This window comes from Platalea leucorodia, assembly GCF_965183815.1.
Source record: "Platalea leucorodia genome assembly, chromosome: Z".
Classification (NCBI taxonomy): domain Eukaryota; kingdom Metazoa; phylum Chordata; class Aves; order Pelecaniformes; family Threskiornithidae; genus Platalea; species Platalea leucorodia.
In genome coordinates, this window is record NC_138858.1 from 33,778,503 (window position 1) to 33,800,729 (window position 22,227).

A 22,227-nucleotide genomic window follows, 5' to 3' on the forward strand; every position below is an offset into this window, starting at 1 on the left:
CCTCTAGTTGCCTCAGGCAGCGTCAGGGGAGGGGGGGTGTGTCCTTTGGTGAGTCCATTGGAAGTGGCTGGAATCAGCTGTGTCCAGCACAAGGTAGCCCCCAGCCTCTTTTCACAGAGGCCACCCCTGCAGCACCCACTGCCAGCACCTTGCCACTTGCACAGGGTGTACAGCTGTTCACTACTGACCGATGCGGAGGTTGCAAGCAGCCTTGCAGAAAGAGGAGCAGCTTAAGGGCAGCAGGAGGCGGATCCATTCCAACTGTGGGCTGACAAAGTTCAGGGCCATAGGCTATTTATGGTCTGGGGGACCCATACCTCCAGGACCTGTTTCTTCAGGGAGACCAGCCAGGCAGGGTGCCACCTGCTTCCACTTGTAATTTGTAGGGTTCAAGAGGGTACCGCCTTTGTGAAGTGACAAAAACCCAGTGCAAACGTAAAAGATGCATGGTCTGCTTTTAAACATTTAATTCAGACACCTAAAGCACTGAGTAGCTTATGCAACACTACATTGCTGGTGAATTATAGTCCTCTTCTTTTCTTGCTTGAATTTATTTCTCATCAGTTCTGATCCTAAGTCACCAAAAGGGCAGGTTTTTGGGGTTTTGGTTGTTTGGTTGGGTTTTTTTAAATCCGATTTTAGCAGGTTTTTTTTTGTTTGTTTGCTGGCTATTTTACTGATGCCTAAATACTTCCTAAAATGTTGGGCTTACCACTTAGCAGGTGAAACAAATAATTATTATTTATTAAGAAAACACCAGTATTCTACAGGTAAAACATATGATTAACTGTTCTAACTATTTTTCATCTAGTACTTGTCAGAAAGATGAAAATTTATCACTGATACCTCTAAGAGTTTAAGACAATGTTTATACAGTCTTGGGAAAGTGTACTTTTGCAGTTTTTCCTCTGGTAGCATTAAAATTTTTTGCTTCTTACTTGCTTGTGTGTTTTTTTAAGGGATCTGCAAAGTTACAGTGTTTGCAAATAACTATAGTTTTATATTACCATTAGAAAAAAGACATGAATGAAAAGAAATTCTGAAGAAGTTGCATATTAATTTTAGCAATGTTGTGGATTAGAAAAGCTATTCTGCAGGCCTCTATAAATGCACAGAAAAGTGCTTAAATACAGACAAATGTCTCCATGAATGTAGGTTGTTTTTATTTGTTTTTTGTAGCTTTGTGATTTGTATAAATCAGTTGTGCGAGAAAACCGTTAATCCAAAGGATTAAAAGCAAAAAATTCACTGCAAATCTGGGACTGGAACTGGGTTTTAAGCATGACAATTTGACTTAAAATAGCAAAGCCAGTGATTATCAGCAATGTGTCATACAGAATGGAAAACAATGCATTCAGTTCTGAACATTAACTTGTCCTCTTTTTTTTTCTCTTCGCTTATTTTAGTTCTCTAGGCTGTAAAGGCCCTCTAGTTCCAACTCTAAACCAACAGATTTGTTTCTGTTGAAATTGTCTGCACTTTGCAAGATGTGCCTTTATAGTAAATATTTTTTAGAAGGAAAACTAGAAGGAAAAGATTTCCTATGAATATGTAGTCTGTTTCAAAATTTTACATTTGTTATTGATCCAAATTTTTCATTACCCATCTGCATGTTCAGAGTTGAGAAAGAAAGGACAACTGCTTTCTGTATGTGTAGTTACACTGCAACAATGAGATCAAACCTGTTGAAAACATCTGAGAAGAACAGACATTGAGCTCTCCTCCATCTGCATTTTCATGATACACTTCATATCTTCTGAGGATTCTTTTTGAGAAGGTTTTGGGATGATGAACACTTGAAGCCAGTGAAGAATCCACTGAACATTCCCACATCTGTTTTGTCTAACCTTTAGTGTTTAACAAAGAAAGATGTTAAGGGGATACAAGACAAGGGGGAACATAGGGTGTTTGTGAATTTACAGCTTCAGGTTGTTTGGCAGTGTTTTATTTTTGGAATTGTTTTCATGTGTGGGTGTACCTATGTGGATATAGGCACATGCATACAATTGCTCTCCTAATATTTTAAAGAAATATTATTTCACTAAGAAAAGAACTTCTTTTAAGGAATGTGTATAAACTGTGTAATATATAACTAAGTGTCTCATCCTGCTTCTGATTAATATTTTGTAGATTGCATATTTAACATATTTTTACATATTTCCTCTATAACTTGCCAGAATCTTCACTTGAAATGAAGCAAAAACGATTTAACTCCTAGGAATTTCTGTCTTTCAGTAACCTAAGTTGTTTTAGTTATATACATATAAAGGAAAAAAAAATCCCCTAAATACTGAAACTACTGCTGTGTTACTTTTCTTGTACCTTGGAAAATAGTCTAGGAGTTACAGTTCCCTTTTTTCCACTTCGCTCAAAAATAGTTGCTACACTGCCACCTTATGGCTAATATAGATTTTAAAAGTAAAAACAGGTCTCCCACCGAGTTTGTTTTGATACTTCGGCATTTCATGTGGTTTCCACCATGTACATAAAGAATTAAATTTTAGTCCCTCCTGAGAAGCAACTTTACCTTCAGTTCGAACTGAAGCATCGTTACCTGACTAGCTTTGTCTCTCAAATTGTAAGAACAAAGTACAAGGCAGTGCATGCAGGAGGCTTAACATTGGGCAGGCAACATCTAATCCCATTTTTACAATGATGTGAAACTATAGGAAAGTCTTTGATCAACACCTGCTTTCCTTATGTCGTTCAAGTCTATATACTATACATTATGTGAATGATGAAAAAAGCTAAATGGAAACGAAATCCATTGAATATGCCTTTTGTTTTCTTCCCAGTGCAATGAGAAATGAAACCATGGCACACACTTAACAACTGCACGTGCAAACCAGAAAATTCTTTTGATTTAATTAAATGCAAAAATAAAGGTGATCCAATGTACTTTGTAATAGAATGAGTGGTTCCAAATACATTCAGATTTCTCAAACATGTGCAAAATGTTGCAAAATAAAATTATCCATCACTCTCCTCATTTAAACAAATAAAAATAACAATGCTTGCCAAAGTCAAAACTGGAAGTAAACAATTTACCTTTATCAAATGTATTAAGAATCATATCAGATCATCCCTAAGTAGTAATAAACTCACCCTAATTGTCCAATCTTTTTGTTCTTTAAATCTTCCAAACAAAATTCTTGGAAATAAATTCTTGGAAATAAAAAGATTCCTTATGAAAGAGCAAGAATTGACAAATGGCAGAAATGGGCACTTAACAAGGTGACTATTATAAGAAATATTTTACAGCAAATAAAAAGTTTGATAAAAAAGCACCCAAGTATTGTCTATTTATTTAACTTATTTTTTAGTTGGTACTATTATGTGGAAAATTTTTATTCTTAAGAGCCTATGAATATAGAATCCAAGAACATGTAAGTGGCTCTCATGGACTGCAGTACTACTATTAAATAAAAAAAAAAAAAAAAAAAAAAAAAGTATTCCTTATTTTCAAAGAGTATCAAAGCATACTTGATGATTAAATCAGTATAAGTGAACTGAATTACTTCATTTTACAGTTTATGTGACTGTAAACCTTTGTATCAGGCATCATATGTGATTTTTCACAACTACTCATCTGAAATTCACTGCCAGTCAATATTGTCCAACATTTGCTTAACTTGTATTCTCTTGGAAGCATCTGTGCCAGCAAGTGATTTTGCTGAAATAGTGTGGAAGAAAATTCAAAAGGATTTTTTAATAGACTTGAGATAATGTGGTGGTTTGGGTTTTGTTTTTTTTTTTTCTTTTTCTTTCAGTATTCATCCAGATGTAGTCAAAAGTGTATGAGCATGTAGAAAAATGCCAGTAGGAAAAACAGGTTTTTTCCCTAATGGTTATTAAAAAAAACAACCAACCAACCAAACAAAAAAACCCCAAAAACCCCAGCTGCTGTGTATAATACAAAAATAAAAGATGGGATTCTTTATGAAGAAAGTCATTTCAAAGTACTACTAAGGGAGAAAACAAAGAGAAAATATCCTGCAAGCAAATCTGTACTAGACAAAACAGTATGAATACAGCTCTATGAGAGTAAAGTTCCCTGGCAATAAGATGACTTTTATGCCCCTCCCCCCCGGTCTGATGGATGCAATAGATGGAGCCTAGCTGAGAAGACCTACTTTAAACTAGTTGTATAGAGCTGGAAAATTCACTCACATGGATTATGTCTGGAATGCTTAAATCAAATGTTTTTTTCTAAAAGGGAATTATGAATATATTTCCTAACATAGGATTGTCTAAACTGTGCGTAAAGCATAATCCTTTAGTAGCACTGAATAATCTATTGTGTTTATACTCTGAAGATAAGGACTATTATTGCTTTGTTTGCATAATATTAGAAACAATATCTGGCACAACTATTTAATTCTAAAGAAAAAGCAATGACATTAATCAAACTGTCTCTTTTTGTGCTGAGTTCCATTGAAGTGATAATTTGAGTGCTTATTTTGATTTTCACATATTTATGAGACACCAGATTACATTTGTATAACTGGAAGAAAACTCAGTTAATGAATTAAATCTCTAAAGAAGAATTGGTGGAAAACATTCCATAACAAAACTGAATGCACGTTCAGTATTTGTGCTCCAAGCAAACTCAGCTCCTTTTTGACTGACTATGCAAACTTACCTCCTAACACCATAACTACTATTTGCAGTTGTTTTCCAAGACCGAAAATGTATCTTGCTGTGTGTTTATACAGCATAGTTTGTTGGTTTTGGGATGTAGTGTTCAGTCTGCAAGCCTCTCTAATTGTCTATGTGTCCCATTCAGTTTGTGGAGTAAGGTGAAAATTATTAGTCTACCTGATAGGCTCATTAATTTACTCTGATGATTTCATATCAGATTAGCTTCTCACCAAAAAATAATTTGTTTCTCAAAATGCAATATGGTTAACTACTACTGCTACCCTTCACACTTCGCAAATAGAGAGCAAATGCACAGATATATCAATGCAAGAATACTTGCTATTTGGGGAAATTCAACATAAAAGATGGAGACTATGATTTTTTAAGTGTATGTAGAAATGCATACATAATTTCCCTTGCAGTAAAACACTTCTAAGTCTTTAGTATATCAATACAGATGTTAAGACACAATAAAAAATGAAGAGGGGAAAGACTTTTCTATTTGCCATGTGAAGCTCCAACAGTTCTTCAAATCACACACCAGGAGTTTCAGGTCAGGTACCCAGAAAACAAATGAAATATACTACACATCCTCACCAACACAGCAAAACAGAGTATCATTTCAGTATTATGGTGTATAAACTGTATACACAGTTTATAAATAACGTAGTCAGCTTTCTCCTTACAAATATAGATCTCAAGAGTAAAGGAGCATGTACAGTGATATGACTAATAAGGAAGTTTAAACCAACAGTGAAGCAGCTACACTTGCATGCAGTCAACGTGGACAGAACCCAAGAAAATTTTGGTCTAGTTTCCCTACAGTGCATTGGAACAGTTGGCAAAATATCTGCTTCCCACTGAAGTGTTCTGTAACCCGTTTTTTTTGATTTTGACCTAACAAATATATACTGTCAAGGTGGAACTGTATTCTGAGAAGTAACCTGGAAAAATGCTATCAGATGGTTCAATGCTTCTACCGTCAATTATTAATAGATCACATTTTCTCAGTACTTAAAAGGATAACTTTCCCAATAGCTAAACTCTCAAGCTCAGCATGACCTCAGAAGAAAACCAAACCAAACCAAAGCAAACACACACACACACACACACACACACACACAGATTAAATATTTTGTAGAAAAATAAATACCAAATATCACTTTTTCTTGTTTGTAAGAATCCTGCCCTTTTCAGTTTAGTTGCTTTCACCACTGTTGTAAGTTTCATTAACTCCATTGCCGTCACCAAACCAACTAATTCACCATTTATTGGATTCCTTTAGGTTTCTTTTATTTTACAAGATTTTTAAAAGGATCTGACAAATTTCTCTATTAATATGTACCATATTAATAAACAAACACAAAAAAAAAATTAATTACTTCATCTTGTATCAGTTTTAATGAGTTTGGACTAAAGCACTCCTTCTGCCCTGGAAAAAGGTTCAGTAATGTTATTTCTCTAGATTACTTCCTAGGCAAAGAGATGACTGTCCTATACACAAATATGGTCAAAACATTCAAAGATCTACATTGTGGGTGGGTTAAATTTAAGAGTTACTGGAGATTCGTTAAAAGTACCTCTGCATTTCAGAAAACATCATGGCATTTGCACAGAGGAATGTATTTGTGTAAGCCTAATCTCAGTAGTACAAGTAAAAATAGTAGTGAAAACAAAGTGTCACTAAAAGCAACAATTCCTTCCTTGAATCCTCAGACTTCTGGCACATCCTGTTACTATTCCACTGTTAGTACTGCTACATGTGTTATTCAGCTTAATGTGCATATGTTACAACTGTACACCTTTATTATATTTTGTTCATAGCCAATGAGATTATTTATTTCAGCTGTTTGTGGGAATTTTTAATTTGTTAAGGGGTAGGGTTTTAACAGATACTTCAAAATGAACCAGGAGTCAGTGAAGAATGCAAGAGCACTGATTTAATGTTTCCCCTGAGAAAGGCCAGTATGTGGGCGAGCAGTTTCTTGAACAAATACCCCAGGTATAAGGAATGCAGTAATCTAATTTAGAAAATGATAAAAAACATGGATAACAGAAAACAAGATTACATTAAAAAGGAAAAACCTAAACTACATCAAAAATCACAGCTTTCTTAGTAACAGGACTTCTTAACTATTTTTTATCTCTGTATGTACTTCTAAGTGTTTGCAATAAATCAATTAGCTTATTTTTGCTTTATACCTGTAGTATGAAATGAAAGTTGCATGAGGGAGATCACTCTTGAAAAAAAAAAAAAGGAAATCCAGTGTATAATAGTTTCGATGCCACAACTAAGTAAGTGAGAGTTATACAACTGGCCTCATAACTGATTATTTCCACTTTATAGCAACATATCTGAACTTTACATGGAAGAGAGAAAATAGGATGGGATGTCACAAGATGATAATCAGAAACAAAAAAAGCAGAAGAAAGTTTAATTTCTCTGCAACTGGAACAATCAAAAAGGAACAAGGGCCCTTCAGCTGAAGGTTATTAATTTATATCTACTGTATTTGAAGATTAAATATGCAAGCTATAAATAAGTAAATTACCAGCTGTCAGAAAAATTTTCACTATTAATTTAAAAGACTGTCCTTTAGGCAAGCTAACATTTTGTTAGCCTGCAGGCTAGTTCTACAATAGAAAAATGCATAAATAAACAGTTAATTTATTTCAAAGTTCATTTTCCATGTTTGTACTAATATGAAAATAAACTTTTATAGCCAAAGCACTGTGTTTATGAGAATGAAAAACATGATGAGTGACCTCCCTGTATGATACAGGATTAAAAAATTATTTTTATTGTTTGTTCCCTTTCTTTCTTTAAAGGTGACTTTTACATTGTAAAATTTGGTTCAAACATATGTGCCTTGCGAAGGTCAAACTGTAAAGCTTTCTATCACGAATCTGAGGCAGATAAAAGCTACTCTGTGATTTATGTTTGTACACTGTACAAGATGTCAACTATGAGAAGTAACCTTGGTCAGTTCCTCAAATAAAACTGTGTCAGAGATGCCTTTAGTGGCTGAAACCACAGTTTGTCCTCTGTAACTCATAAAAGGTTCTGCTAAATATGTTTTACCTAACACTGCCCAGAAAAGAAACACACTATAAATGCATCTGCTTACATTGTGTCCTTTTGAGCATGTCTACAGATGCAAAGGAGAGCAGAGAGGACACTGCTGCTACCACCTGTTAAGCTCCTCTGTCTGTGTAGGGAAATGCTGCACTGCACAGAGAACTAAGGTAGGTCATAAAAAGCAGGAGTTTGTACACTATTAATTACCACTATACTGTCATATTTTCTATACAATTCAGGTAACTTCCAGGAGAAAAAAAGCCTTGCATTTTCACTGAGTACAAGCTGATAAAAATAGATCTTTATACAATAATCCAAAAGTTACATGATTCACGTTATTTGTTCCTTATCCACATCATCCCATGACCTGTTTGGGAAAAATAAAAACAAACTAAAAAATATATATAAAAAGATAAACTTTGTATGAACAGAAATGCCATAAGTTCATCATGTTGATGATCTATAATTCTAATGAACCAGTCACTGCCACATTTTAAAAGACAACTGGAAAATATACATAAGAAAGAGTTAAAGTAGTCCAAAGGAACAAGTTTTTTTTAATTCCACAGCAGATCTTTAACTTTACATTCACAATGTCAGTTTTTAATATGACAGCCTTTATATTCCTGATTTGCATGACAGTGTATATTGTCATTTTCCAGGAAAAAACAAAAACAAAAACAAAAACAAAAAAACCAAACCAAAACAAAAAAAAACCAACCAACACACAAAAAAACCACACGTGTAATTTAACTCTTTTGGTTCCTTGTACAGACATTAATATTCCAGTACTGGTCAAGTTGTTAACAATACAGTGGTTACTGTATCCAGAGGGACCTTGACAAGCTTGAGAAATAGGCCTGTGTGAACTTCATGAGGTTCAACAAGGCCAAATGCAAGGTCCTGCACCTGAGTTGGGGCAATCCCCAGTTATCAATACAGGCTGGGGGATGAAGGGATTGAGAGCAGCCCTGAGGAGAAGGACTTGGGGGTGCTGGTGGATGAAAAGCTGGGCATGAGCCAGAAATGTGCTCTTGCAGCCCAGAAAGCCAACTGTATCCTGGGCTGCATCAAAAGAAGCGTGGCCAGCAGGTCGAGGGAGGTGATTGTACCCCTCTAGTCTGCTCTGGTGAGACCCCACCTGGAGTACTGCATCCAGCTCTGGAGTCCTCAGCACATGAAAGACATGGACCTGTCAGAGAGGGTGCAGAGGAGTGCCACAAAAATGATAGAGGGATGGAACATCTCTCCTATGAGGAAAGGCTGAAAGAGTTGGGGTTGTACAGCCTGGAGAAGAGAAGGCTGTGGGGACACCTTATTGCAGCTGTTCAATACTTAAAGGGGGATTACAAGAAAGATGGGGATAGTCTTTTTAGCAAGGCCTACTGCAACAGGACAAGGGGTAATGGTTTTAAACTAAAGGAGGGTAGATTTAGACTGAACACAAGGAAGAAATTTTTCGCAATGAGTGTGGTGAAACACTGGAACGGGTTGCCCAGAGAGGTGGTAGATGCCCCATCCTTGGAAACATTCAAGGACAAGCTGGATGGGGCTCTGAGCAACCGGATCTAGTTGAAGATGTCCCTGCCCATTGCAGAGGGATTGGACTGAAGGACCTTTAAAGGTCCCTTCCATCCCAAAGCATTCAATGATTCTATGATTGTATGATTCTACTGTGCTAATGAGGATGTAGCAGATGCTTCAAGACTGCAAACTCGTCCAGGACTTACTAGACATCTCCACAATCCACAGCCATTGCTCAGCTTCCAGGCAGGCAGTAAAATACTGAGCCTTCTTTACCAAAAACCCAGCTAATTATAAGTGTGGGAAGGGTGTTTGGCTGAGATGCAGATAACCTAAAAATTATAGGTCTGAGAGTAAGTAATTAATTTAAAGATCACAGGTTATGTGGAAAGCAAGTTGGAAGGGGTACAGAAAGACAGACAATATTTGACAAAGTTTGAAGAAATCTCCACTTTCATAATTCTCTTCAATGAAACTTCACGAGCCATAATGTCACTAGAACTGTATTTTCTGGGAGGACACGCTGATACTGGTCACTGAGCTTGCACTGTGTATTCTTGCTCTTTTGGAGAAGTAGAAGTGCAAAGGGGCAAACACTGATTTATACTCTGAATGTATACATTGATCCTGCTATTTTATTAAATAAATAATTTGAAGTTGCAAATAAGGTACTGTAATTACAATCTTGCCCAAACAAATTTGCAGTGTATATCAAGACTGTTGCATGAAATAGAAATTCTTGTCCCTCTGCTACCACATGTTTGTAGTGCAGTGTCATATTTTGACAAATATCATATTTATTTCACTATTTAATGCAATGAAATACAGTCACCAATGTTTATCTATTCTTTTTGGTAATTTTCATACCAGTTCTTCTTTGAAGAATATTTGGAAATATTCTATGGCTCTGTAGAGTCTTTTAAAAATAAAGCAATTGCTGAAGTTTATAAAAAAAGGCATATATTCATATTTTCTACAGAAGCAAAGGACAACAGAGAAACTAAAACAGCATTATGGAAAAGAGTTTTAGGCAAAATAATTTCTACAATGTAACTCTCTATAAAGCAAACATTAGTAACATTTTGTTTCTGGTGATTTTACCTGAATATAATGTTTATTTACAGTACAAAAATAATAAGTGTTAGTGATCTCTGCATATAAAATTATGGTAAACAAAAAGCATGCAGCCAAATAAGTTAAGTCAGGGCTTATCCAGAGTCTGTTAAGCATTTATAATAAACTATGTGGAAGACTTACAGAGCCACAGGCTGATTTGGGACTGCTGTGAAATGCAGCTCTCTCTGTTGGATTTAATGCAGAACCTTGTGAAGCTCTCAAAGGGTAAACTTAAAGCTTGCTTGTAAACCATATCTTAAAACCACATACTTTTGGATTTTTGGGAGAAAGAACATGGAATAATGCTTCACATTAACTGTAATTATGTCTCACAGTTAATAACCTATTAAATTACATAGAATTATTTACCCCTTACACCATCAGTTATACGAAATTCATAAGGGCTAAAGAACTTTCAGAGTAGCAATTACGGTATAGGTACTTGGAAAACAGAAAATGTCTGAATTTATTTCCTGTATTTTGATGAGTCCTCAAATATTATGCCTTTCAACTATTTTACAGCATGTTTTGCTTTGCTATCTCACTTACAGAACACATACAGTAACCAGGTTTTAATTTTTATCGTAATTATTTTTTAGAAGAAATTTAGTAGTAGACTAGAATTAAAATGCAACCCTTCAAAATCACACTACATTGACATAAATAATTACTTACAGGACAGTAATATAGTCAAAACATATCAACCAAGTGACACACATAGATTCCAGTGATTTCTGTCACCACTAGCAGATCATAGATTTTAAAAAAAATTTACTAGTTCTTTGACATAGTTAGGTATGTTGGAAAAAAAAATAAAGATTATGGGTGAGAACTTTCTCACCGGTATCTAGGACTACAGTTTAAACAGAACAGTCTTTTTTTTTTTTTTCTTTTTCTGTCCTTCTAGATAGATGTTTAAATGAAAAGGAAAGTCAGAAAGCAGGAGTCCTCTTCACATATCCAGAAAAATGTCTTCAGGGAGAACTTACACGATATTGCAGTACCTCATGCAAAAGCCTTTGAATGTTCTAATTCCTATCAGCAAAGCAAAGCTAATATGAGAGGGAAAAAAAGTAGAAAATTTTTGTTAAATGAGAAAGAGTTAATTTCCAATACACATAAGGAAACAGACTTTTTGAAGAACAATGCGTAAGCCTCTCACAAAGCCTACATTTGTGTTTGAAGATTTATTTAGTGTCTTGTGGAGATGCATTATGGACATCTATGGAGCTGGATTTTTATCAACGTGTTTTAGTAATGATTTACAAGTATTGGCAGGGTGGGTCTAGGAAGAATAGGCAGAAAGGTTACTTCAGAGAGTGATGTCATTCAGAATTAAAACACAGGGAAAAGATTTCAAAGAGAAAAAATGGTGAGTGTTCACAGGAACGGAGTGCTGTTGAAATGTGACACTGCAATGGTAATCCCAACATTACCTACCTAAAAAACCTGGCTTTCACTGAAGCCTGAATGAACAAAAAAACCACTGGTGATGAGGAATTTGTCAGATTCTAGAGGCACAGACCAGACCATCTCTTCAACTCTAATATTAAGTGATAACAACAGCAAAAACAAACCACATCAAAGGCAAGATAAAAGATTTCCATTGGTTGTACTGATTAGTAGATTTATACATTTGTTGTGTTACTTGGCAAGTTTCTGTGGATGAATAACAGATTATTCCATATGTTTCATTGCTACAGCAATAGCATTGCTTCAGAAATTCCACAGTGTAATATAGCAATAACTATTTTATGAGGACAATTTTGTTTTCTTCCTTGGATAATCATTATTGGGTGAAACTTTGTAATACTGATATAATCATTCCACACTGGGTATCCAAAAAACGGAATAGAAACTTCTATTTGTAGAATATCTTTGTCACTGGCAGAGAAAGCAACTTAGTCCACTAATGAGATAAAGGGGATTCTAGCATTTTCAGCCAATGCCTAAAAAGTTCAGAGGCTTCAGTCTGAAATTTATAAGATATTATACTGTACTGTACTGTACTATATTCTATTCTATTCTATTCTATTCTATTCTATAATGTTATATATCATGTTAATAAAAAAAAAGTTATAAAAAAATCCTAAACAAACAGCTATGTTATCATACAGTAAAGCAAAAATATACCAGATATACAGGACAGACATAGTAGAGATAGGACAATACTGACCAAGATTAATGATGAATGAGAGGGCATAGAATTCAATTGAAAGGGAAAACTAGAAAATAAGCCTGGAATATCCAACCAGATACATTGTAAATGCCTAGGTATTATCACTACATTTAAGCTACAATTACATTACAATTGGAGACAATGGTTATCAGCATTGCACTATCTCAAACAGCTGAATCAGCTGTTACCATGAAATATCAAACAACCTAACCTTAGATTGCAAGAAAACTTTCCTAAGCATCAACAACCTCAGAACAAATTAAAATTCTTTCCAGTACGAAGGCAAAACTGTAGGAGTAAGTTAGGATCTGAGAATTCGTAGACAGAAGACTGTATTTTTGACAGCTCTATATATGAGACACATGTAGTTAAAGCATTTTTTTGTCATCTGCTTATTAATAATCAAGTGAGCAGAATGTGAAAGTCACTTTTACTACTTAACCTCTAGAGAAGATGAGACAATAAAAATAGCATAGCTAAACACCAGCATGAATATATCAAGAAAAATAATGATAAGTAGGGCAGGCAGGGGACGATGCAAGTCATACCAATCACAGAAACTTAGAACCTCTTAAGTTAAAGAAGCCACTAAACATAAATGCCTTAGTTGAGGTTCAGCCTGACAGAAGAGCAGAAGCAGGAGGTTAACATATTGTAACAACAGCTTCAAGGGTCGTCAGGTGTCTTTGAGGTGACTTTTAGTTACAGCTTTTTGGACTGGATGCTGAATGTATTCCCATGGGAGTTCCCCCGTAGTTGATTAACAGCAGTGGCATTATCAGTGTCCTTGGAGTAGATGGTACATTTTGCCTGCTGAGGGAAAGGGGGAATTCTGCAGATATAGTCAGAAGGAAAATTGATAGCATGACAGTGCTGTGATGTGTGAAAATAGCAAAAAACATAACATAATAAAACTAATAAAAATAAAATATGTTTAGTAAAGTGCATGATAGAATTCAGAAAGAGCATGAACCCACCAATGATTACAACAGCCATTTGTCAAAACTCATTCTTCAAGATTCAGCTTTTCAAATACTTGACAATTCTCTCTTTGCAAGCTATGCACTCCAGTCTCCTTTATGCTTCTGAATCCTGATACGAAAAAAATCTAAATACATTTTAAGCACGTACTGAAATCTATACTATAGGTTTTTTTCTTTTTTTTTTTTTTTATGTAAAGTTGGTGCATAATCTTATTTTCCTTTTCTATACTTATTTTATAAATCAGGTTTTTAAAGATTTTACAGAAGGGGGTCACAGTACAGCTTTGTTACAGTGGGTCCAAATATGCAAAAAGAAAAGATCAGCCAACCAAACAAACATCATCAACATGAATTCTTCTTAATTTGCAAAATTATACAGTTTATTTAGGTGGTTTTTTTTCCCTTCTTGAGCACCATCTGCAGTATTTCAACCATGTAAAATGCTGTTTAGTGCCATAGGGGGACTTATATAATCTGTCTTGTGTTTCCCTGAGAGTAGTGCAAATAGTTTGTTATGACATGTTTGATCGTTAACTCTTACTGTCTCATATGACCAGCATCAAATACAGTGACAAATCTCTAGTCTTCCTGTAGTTTGGGTGAATGTGAAGGAAAAAAAAACCCTGACTTTAAAAAAAAAACAAACCAAACCAAAACAAAACAATATATTTGGACTAATATGTCTATCAAAAAAACTTTAATATCAAGTAAATCAGTCCACACTGAGAGTTTGTCTGCCTCTGGGAGTTACTACACAATAAGCTAGGATATGAATTGATTGGACACAAGTTACTCTGCATTAACTTCCCATGCAGAAGTCTCCATACAGCAGAGTTAATCAGACTAATTAGGGTAAAATCAACCATCTACCTAAATTCTCTGCAATCAACATGCTTACCTGTCTTTCACAATAAGCCTTTGTGATTTATCTTGCACTTTTTAAAGGACAATCACAATCATTTGGAGTATCCCTGGGAATTATCTGACAGACACTGATGTGCTACATGCTCCTAGGGGATTTTTTTCATCTGCTAAAGACATTACTTTCCATGATTTTTTTCTTGTGTCTTGAGAGATGCCAGCTCTCAAGAAAATATTCCTTTCTGTTTAAATAAGATAACCTGAGGTTCTGACAACACCTTTGGACCATCATAGCAGTCCATGATGTTACATCTTAAACAGATAGTGTCCTGTGTCATAGTACAGTGGAAATAGAGATAAATGTATATCATCTTGAAATGGAAAGGATTAAAGTCCTCTGGGTTAAACAGAGAACAGGGATAATTATTCACAAAAAGTCTCCTGGGGCAAAACCAAGTGATTAGTATGATGCATCTCTCAAAGACAAGCAAGGGTGATCCTGTACCAAAAAAGAGCCTTTCAATGGTTATGCTAAAGTTCTGCAGTGTGCTCATAAGGATTATGCTTAATTAGCAAGAGTTTTTTGTGCTTGTTAAATTGTAGTGCTTGCTACACACATCAAGTAGAACTATTTGTTGGCAGTGGTAATAGTTCTGTTACTGCATTTAGTATTGATATTTTGGTATTGAAACATGACTAGAAGAGAACCTACAAAGAAGTCATTCAATATGAAAACTTTGTATTTCTCAGTTGTCTTGCCTTTTTTTCCAGGATTTTGTTGAAGTATATCCTTCAGCTGATCCTAGGAAGAAGGAAAATCATACTCTTGCCTTAACAAAATACTACTTTACACTTTCAAGAACAGAATTTTCTTAACCCAAATCTTAAATAAGCTTTTCACTGAAGGCTAGAGTAAATGTAAGCTGCTATTTTCATTTGTATTGTTTCATGATAACCATGATGTATTAGGTGTTTCCCAAAACACACAGAAAATAAGATTTACTTTTATGAAACTCTCTGAATTTAATAAGAAACAATCTAAAGACTAATCAAGAGCTCTGGTTCCCTAGGTTAAGAAAAACTCATATACAATATAGTTTTAGGAATTTCTCATGGAAAAGGCTTGATTATGTATTTAAATCCTACCTTCTCACTTCCTTCTTACAGATTTAAGCATCAAATAATTAATTGATATAAAAGTAAGCTGGGCAACAAATAAGTGTCCTGATAACCTAGAACTATATACACATTGATCAAAAGTGAGACTCTTCAAAGTTTTATTGCAAATTCATAGAAAATGAGCAAGACAGAGAACAGCTGGTATTAGACATTTGGGACTGGCTCTTGGAAATGGGTTCTTCAGTTTCAAGTCAAGCAGGAACTTTTATCCTGACCTTCTTCAGTTCAGTAAACATCCTATACTGAGATATATGTGCATCTCCCTTTTTCTCCATCAGATAATCTGTTCTGGAAAGAAAGTTCTTTCCCAGCATGTACTGTTAAAAATTATATGTTCCCACAGAAGGTTTCAGATTCTACAATTACCAAATTCACTCTGCAATCCTTCAAGACCGTAGATAATAATAACGTATAGTTTACATTTTCTGAAAGTTTTAGATGTAAAATTCTATATTAAGCTGAGCACTGATGAAATCAACTTGCATATTCTTTTTGAGAATTAGGTAAATGTTTTCCAGTTTATCTCAGATGGCTTTCTTCCTCTGCCTGCAGCTATGAATGCACCCTGCAGCTATGAATGCACAGAGGATTTCCAAACTGCTGTCTCACATGGTGCAAGTGTTCTGATAAAAATAGCATCATGAAATTGATATTATAGAAAAAGATAGATGACGAACTGCGTCTATAAGACAAAAAATTCTTTCTGCCTATGGTATACCAACTATGTCTGAAAATTCAGTAAGGCAGCATTTAAAGTTTTACTTAACTTATTTATTTACTTAAAATCAAAACTTCCTAGAAAGATTTATTCCAAGGCAAATATTTCTACTACCACAAGGACATCAAAGAATACACATGGTTGCATGCAGTGTAATTATATTCATGCTGTGCAGGATCACTAATACAAATTTTAGTACATGGAAAAAGTTTTTGGTAATCCAGTTTTAACTTTAACCAAGAATTTGTGACTTAAATCTGTCCCAAAGCTGATATGAACTGGCCCAACATTTTCAGTCATCTTTAACCAAAATAATTGATTGGCTGAAGGTAAGATGAGAAGATCACAATCATTAAGAGGGATTAAAGGACACAGGCAGCTATGTGTGTTGTTTTGAGCACATAACAAAGTGTTTGGAGAAAACAAAAACTTTTTAGAGGCTTTTATTTTAAATAAATATTTTGGTATTTACCCTGTATGTGCTTTATTATGGTGAAACTGAAAATATTAATAAAATTTACCGATTTAGTATCGGCCAAATTGAAAAACAAACCCTGTATGGGCATTTTGAAATTCATAAATACTACTGATCTTTTAGTTTTGTTTTGTTTTTTGGTTGGTTGGTTGGGTTTTTACCTTTGAGCAGCACAAATACATCAGGTTTGAAGTGCAAAGACAAAAATATTAGAAGCACAATGCTCTAATATTACCCATAGTGGATTTCTTCAGAAAACATATTTCTAGTACAATAACACTAGCCACAATTGTTCTAATTTCTGTTTTTAATGCACCAGATCTTCCATCTGATCTGAGTAATACCGGATGAATTTTCATTGATGCCACATTTGCTTCCAACTGCAAGTTAAATTATACAATATCTCTTACTGCTTTTCAATTAAATCTATTCTGCAAAGGCATGAAGAATGCTCCTGTGACAATGTATTGCAGTTAGAGCTCATGTGTGTGCTTTGCTGGAATCCATAGCACAGGATGTAACATCACTCAAGAAAAATGAGCTTTTGCCCAAGAGGGAGAGAAAAAGAAATGGGCCCTAATTATAACATTTCAGACAAAAAATACAGACAGAGGTCTAAAAAATCTGTAACTGAAAGGGTCAAAAGGCACAGGACAGACATTCAGGAGCCCTGTTATACACCGGTCTGTGGTATTTCATAGAAATCATTATTATGATGACCCCTAATGACCACCTTCAAAGAAAGTGTAAGAGGCATGTCTTCTCAATTCTTATACCTTTCCAGTTGAGAAGAACTTTTCACTGTTGTATCTCTTTGTTTTCATTTTTTTTTCTATAGAGGCTCTGCTTTAAAGAAATGTTTTTGTTCTTAGCTCTACTACTAGAGTCAATGTCATCTATTCCATTCCATCTTATTCAAGGAATGATGATTCTCTTATTTTGTGGGCACATACTTTCCCCAAATTATTTTTTCCAATTATGATGTTCTTCATTTTTCATGTATTTACTGATTAAGTAAGCTCAAAATTACCCATATTGGCAGAAATGTGATAGAATATTATTTATGACAGAAACACAAAATTTGGAAATTCATTTTACTAGAGAGAATTACCAGTACAACTTTTTTACTTTTCACTTTTCGCATTTCACCTCTCTGTCTTACATGTGAGCCACATTTGGACTGCTGTAGATTTTTATGAGGAATCTTGAGTTATGAGGGATAGGAGCTGAGTAAGGTACATGAAATTCAAGTTTTCATTCAGGCCTGTCTGTGATAATAGGTTTATATAGAATTAAGTAGCTAAACCAACTTATACACTCTTCAGAGAAATGGTATAATTATTTCTAGCAGTTATTAAACTTTGATTAAACTGAATTTCTTTAACAAGTTTACCTTTTCCTCTCACTTATTTTTAGTGTTAGTGCCCATTAAGAACACTTTCAAATACAATTACTGCCACTTCTCCTATTTTAGAAACATCAACATCATTTTACATTCATTAACTCAGACATTCACTATCTGAATAAATCAAGGACAGACAGGACAATAAAAAGACCAGTAACATAGCTGTGGCATCACTGAACTCATCATGGGCTTCAAAACCTTAGAAACTGAGAAAATATTCTGCGGACAGACAATGCCAATCTCTTTGCTGCATCAGGTCTGCTGTTAGACGTGTTCAAGACCAATTTTAAACTGACTGTGTGGTAGCTGTAATGGTTGACCATACCTATAAGGGACAAAATTGCAGACCTGCAGACCAGCTGTCTAAATGACTTCATCAGTGTCCTGGTTTCAGCTGGGATAGAGTTAATTTTCTTCCAAGTAGCTGGTACAGTACTGTGTTTTGGATTTAGGATGAGAATAATGTTGATAATACATCAATGTTTTAGTTGTTGCTGAGCAGTGCTTACTCTAAGCCAAGGACTTTTCAGCTTCTCATACTGCCCTGCCAGCAAGAAGGCTGGAGATGCACAAGAAGCTGGGAGGGGACACAGCCAGGACAGCTGACCCAAACGGGCTAAAGGGATATTCCATACCACATGACATCATGCTGAACAACAAAAACTAGGGGGAGTTGACCAGGGGGAGGGGCCTCTGCTCAGGAACTGGCTGGGCATCGATTGGTGGGAGGTTAGCAATTGCATTGTGCATCACTTGTTTTGTATATTCTTTTATCATTATTATTATTTCCCCTTTCTTTTCTGTCCTATGAAATTGTCTTTATCTCAACCCATGAGTTATATCTTTTTTCTGATTCTTTCCCCCATCCCACTGGAGGGGAGTGAGCAAATGGCTGTGTGGTGTTTAGCTGCCTGCTGGGTTAAACTATGACAATCAGTTAGTAGTGGGACCACAGCTTTTGTGTTTAAATCTGGGGGAGTGGGGAGAAATATATACTCTTAAACATTTGATAGTGATTTAATCAGTGTATCTGAGATCCCTACCATCATGTGACACTTAAGGTGCTAACCCTGAAAGTACCTGGAATACAGTCTTTCCACCAAAATAGTGAAATGCTGTCCAGACAATTAAGATGACATTATGTTAGTAGGAAAATAACCATGGCAGTCCTGCTATTATTAGTTGATTCTAGCTAAATGCAGATGACCTGATACAAATATTTACATGGTTATTAAGCACTGCTGTGCCGTAAGTGTTCTAGCTCCAGAAAATTGCGTGAACATTGCATAGCAAACCAAACACAGTGTAAGTGCTTGAGTTACAAGTTAACTATACAGAGTTTAGCAAATACTTAAAATTGTTCTCATAATACAGATTGCAGAGAGAGCTCTCAAAAGTGTAAATGACATTTACTGACACATCAGGCCAAGCTGATGGTAGTTGGGTAGCAGACTGAAGCATGAAAAGATGAATGGAAAGAATTATGTAAAATTTGAGGTTGCAGAACATATCTTCAGACAAATTAAAGTCAATAGGAAATGCGAATTCAGCATCTCTCAGTTGATGCTACACACAATACAGTGTTGAATACCATGTTATTGCATTCCATTAATTGATCCAGTTCATCAAAAATACGCTCTTATACAGTTGAGACAGAACACCTTTAATTACCTTGTGATATGGATCACACAGGTAACCACATGATGCTATTTCAGTACTGTACTATCTGTGTCAACAGTCACTGCAATTACTAAGAAACAGAGGAACTCATAGAGAGTGAGTGATCATAAGAAATGAATATTTCATGCTGACATGACACATAAATATCTTCCAACTTCTGTGAGAAATCAACTTAGTGTCATAGTAAGAACAACAACAACAAAAAAAAGTAAATGAGCTATCAAGAGCAGACAAAGAAAGAAAAAGGCAGGAAAAAAGAAAGAAAAAGTTTTTTAAGAAAAAATAGCATTTCTTTTAATACTTCTCTACTAAAAGTGGGATATTTTTGTAACACAAGCTATCTTTTAGATATAAAAGTTCTATTCTTTTCCTTTAAGAAAAAAAGTTTTTATTTTTGTTAAAAGCATAGTGTTTTTCTGTGACATTTATTTTGCAAGGTAAGGTCATATGAATACCAAAATCCAGGAATTTGTAAGCTGTCATTAGCTTCAGCAATCATAGTCATGTTTGTCAGTCAGCTGTAATTACTAACTTGTATCAGTTGAAAAGATAGAGATGGACTGAGAAGGAATGACCAATGTTGGTGAGATATCCTCTCAGGGTCTGCCTCCCCAGATACAAGCTTTACCTAGAACTTTGTGCAGCTCCAGGCAGGTTTTAGGATGTCAGGCAAAAAGACCAACCCCAGAACAAGTGTGAAGAGTCCATTTGTGTGGACACACAAATGTGGGCCAGAGCCTAAGAGGCAAAGGCACAAGTGCTGGACTTCATACTTCTTACTACGTTGAAGTGTTACACCCTCAGAAGCTTAAGTCTTTGCCTTGGGTATGTTTCACTGCTCACAAGGTTATGGGATCAAGTCAAGAGGACAAGGAATAGAGATGAAGTATAAAAGTTACCAGCTGGATTACTCAGTGGGAGGGCTTGTGGCCACTATTGCTTTCTCCTCTTCCAGATACCAAACACCCTTGATATAGGGTAAAGGGCATCACTTAGTTTCATAAGTCGAATTTTTTTCAATGCTCCCATATCCCTGGTGACATCAAAGGTTGTTTCTTACATTTGCTCCTGCAATTGGATGTCTTTTGTTACTGTTTTCCTTTCATGTGATATCAAAGTCAATGAAATCTACTCCACTTTGTGAAAGTGTGCTAAGTTCCATTACAGATACTAAATAAATGTACAGAGACTATTTGGCTCTGAATACCATCTCAGCTTAATCTCTGTGTTGCTTGTAATATTGGTTTCTGTTAATGGACCATTTGGAAAAGGAATTTTCATTAAGAACACTGTATAGGGAAATATAAGACTTAAAAAGTGATGATACTTCTATTTTGTAAAGAAAAATGTAAGGAGAAATTTAGACTGTTTACATGCACATTAGATATTATCGCCCTAATGTTATTGCCCAGTCACAGTTGTTTTCTGCTATGGAGTCTGATGGACACAAAGGCAAATCTAAAGAGTTCTGAGTAAGCTCTCTGACCCATTATTCTATTAGTATGAGATCTAGCTCCCCAGAGAAATCACTACTAATGCTAACCTGGAGACTGCTAGCTCAGTTCAAAAATACATTGCAATAAATGTGATACAGAAAAAATGCATTAAAATAGAAGGAAGAACTTCATGTATGTATTTCCTCAGTGTTTTCTTCTTCATTTTTTCCTGTCATTCTTACTTTCTCACATAGTTTAGATAAGGAATAGAAATGCTGTCTGCAATATCTGTGGCCAAGAAAACCAATGAGGTTTGTTAAAACCTTAAGTAACAGTGCAAACACGTTTACAGGTTTTATCACAAATAGCTCAACATTACTGAATTTTCTTTTGGAATCTTGTTTCTTAATTCTCCCACTAATAAGGACATCACTCCCTTTTTTAAAAATTACAGGTATTTTGCTATAAATGTTAGGCACTTAAAAGTGTTTATTGAATTCTCGGTTTATCATAAAAATAGAGCAAAATCAATAATTTCCAATAATTTCAAATAAAACAGACCAATATTTTTTGGAGGCTATAGAAGTCCTAGACCCAAAGCTTCAAAAACATAATCAATCTTGGGAACACCAAATTATTTCTATAAGCTTTAGCTTGCATTGGATTTGTGAACTTAGAATCATAGAATCACAGAATCCCTTAAGTTGGAGAAGACCTTTAAGATCATCAAGCCCAACCATTAACCTAACACTGCCAAGTCCACCACTAAACCATGTCCCTAAGCACCACATCTACACGTCTTTAAATACATCCTCCTTTCAGGTGGTTGTAGAGAGTGATAAGGTCTCCCCTGAGCCTCTTTTTCTCCAACAGGACACTACAATTATTGATGTAAATGTGATCATATAATAAAGCACTCCTGATGTGAAAATATTTGTGAAACCACCCACA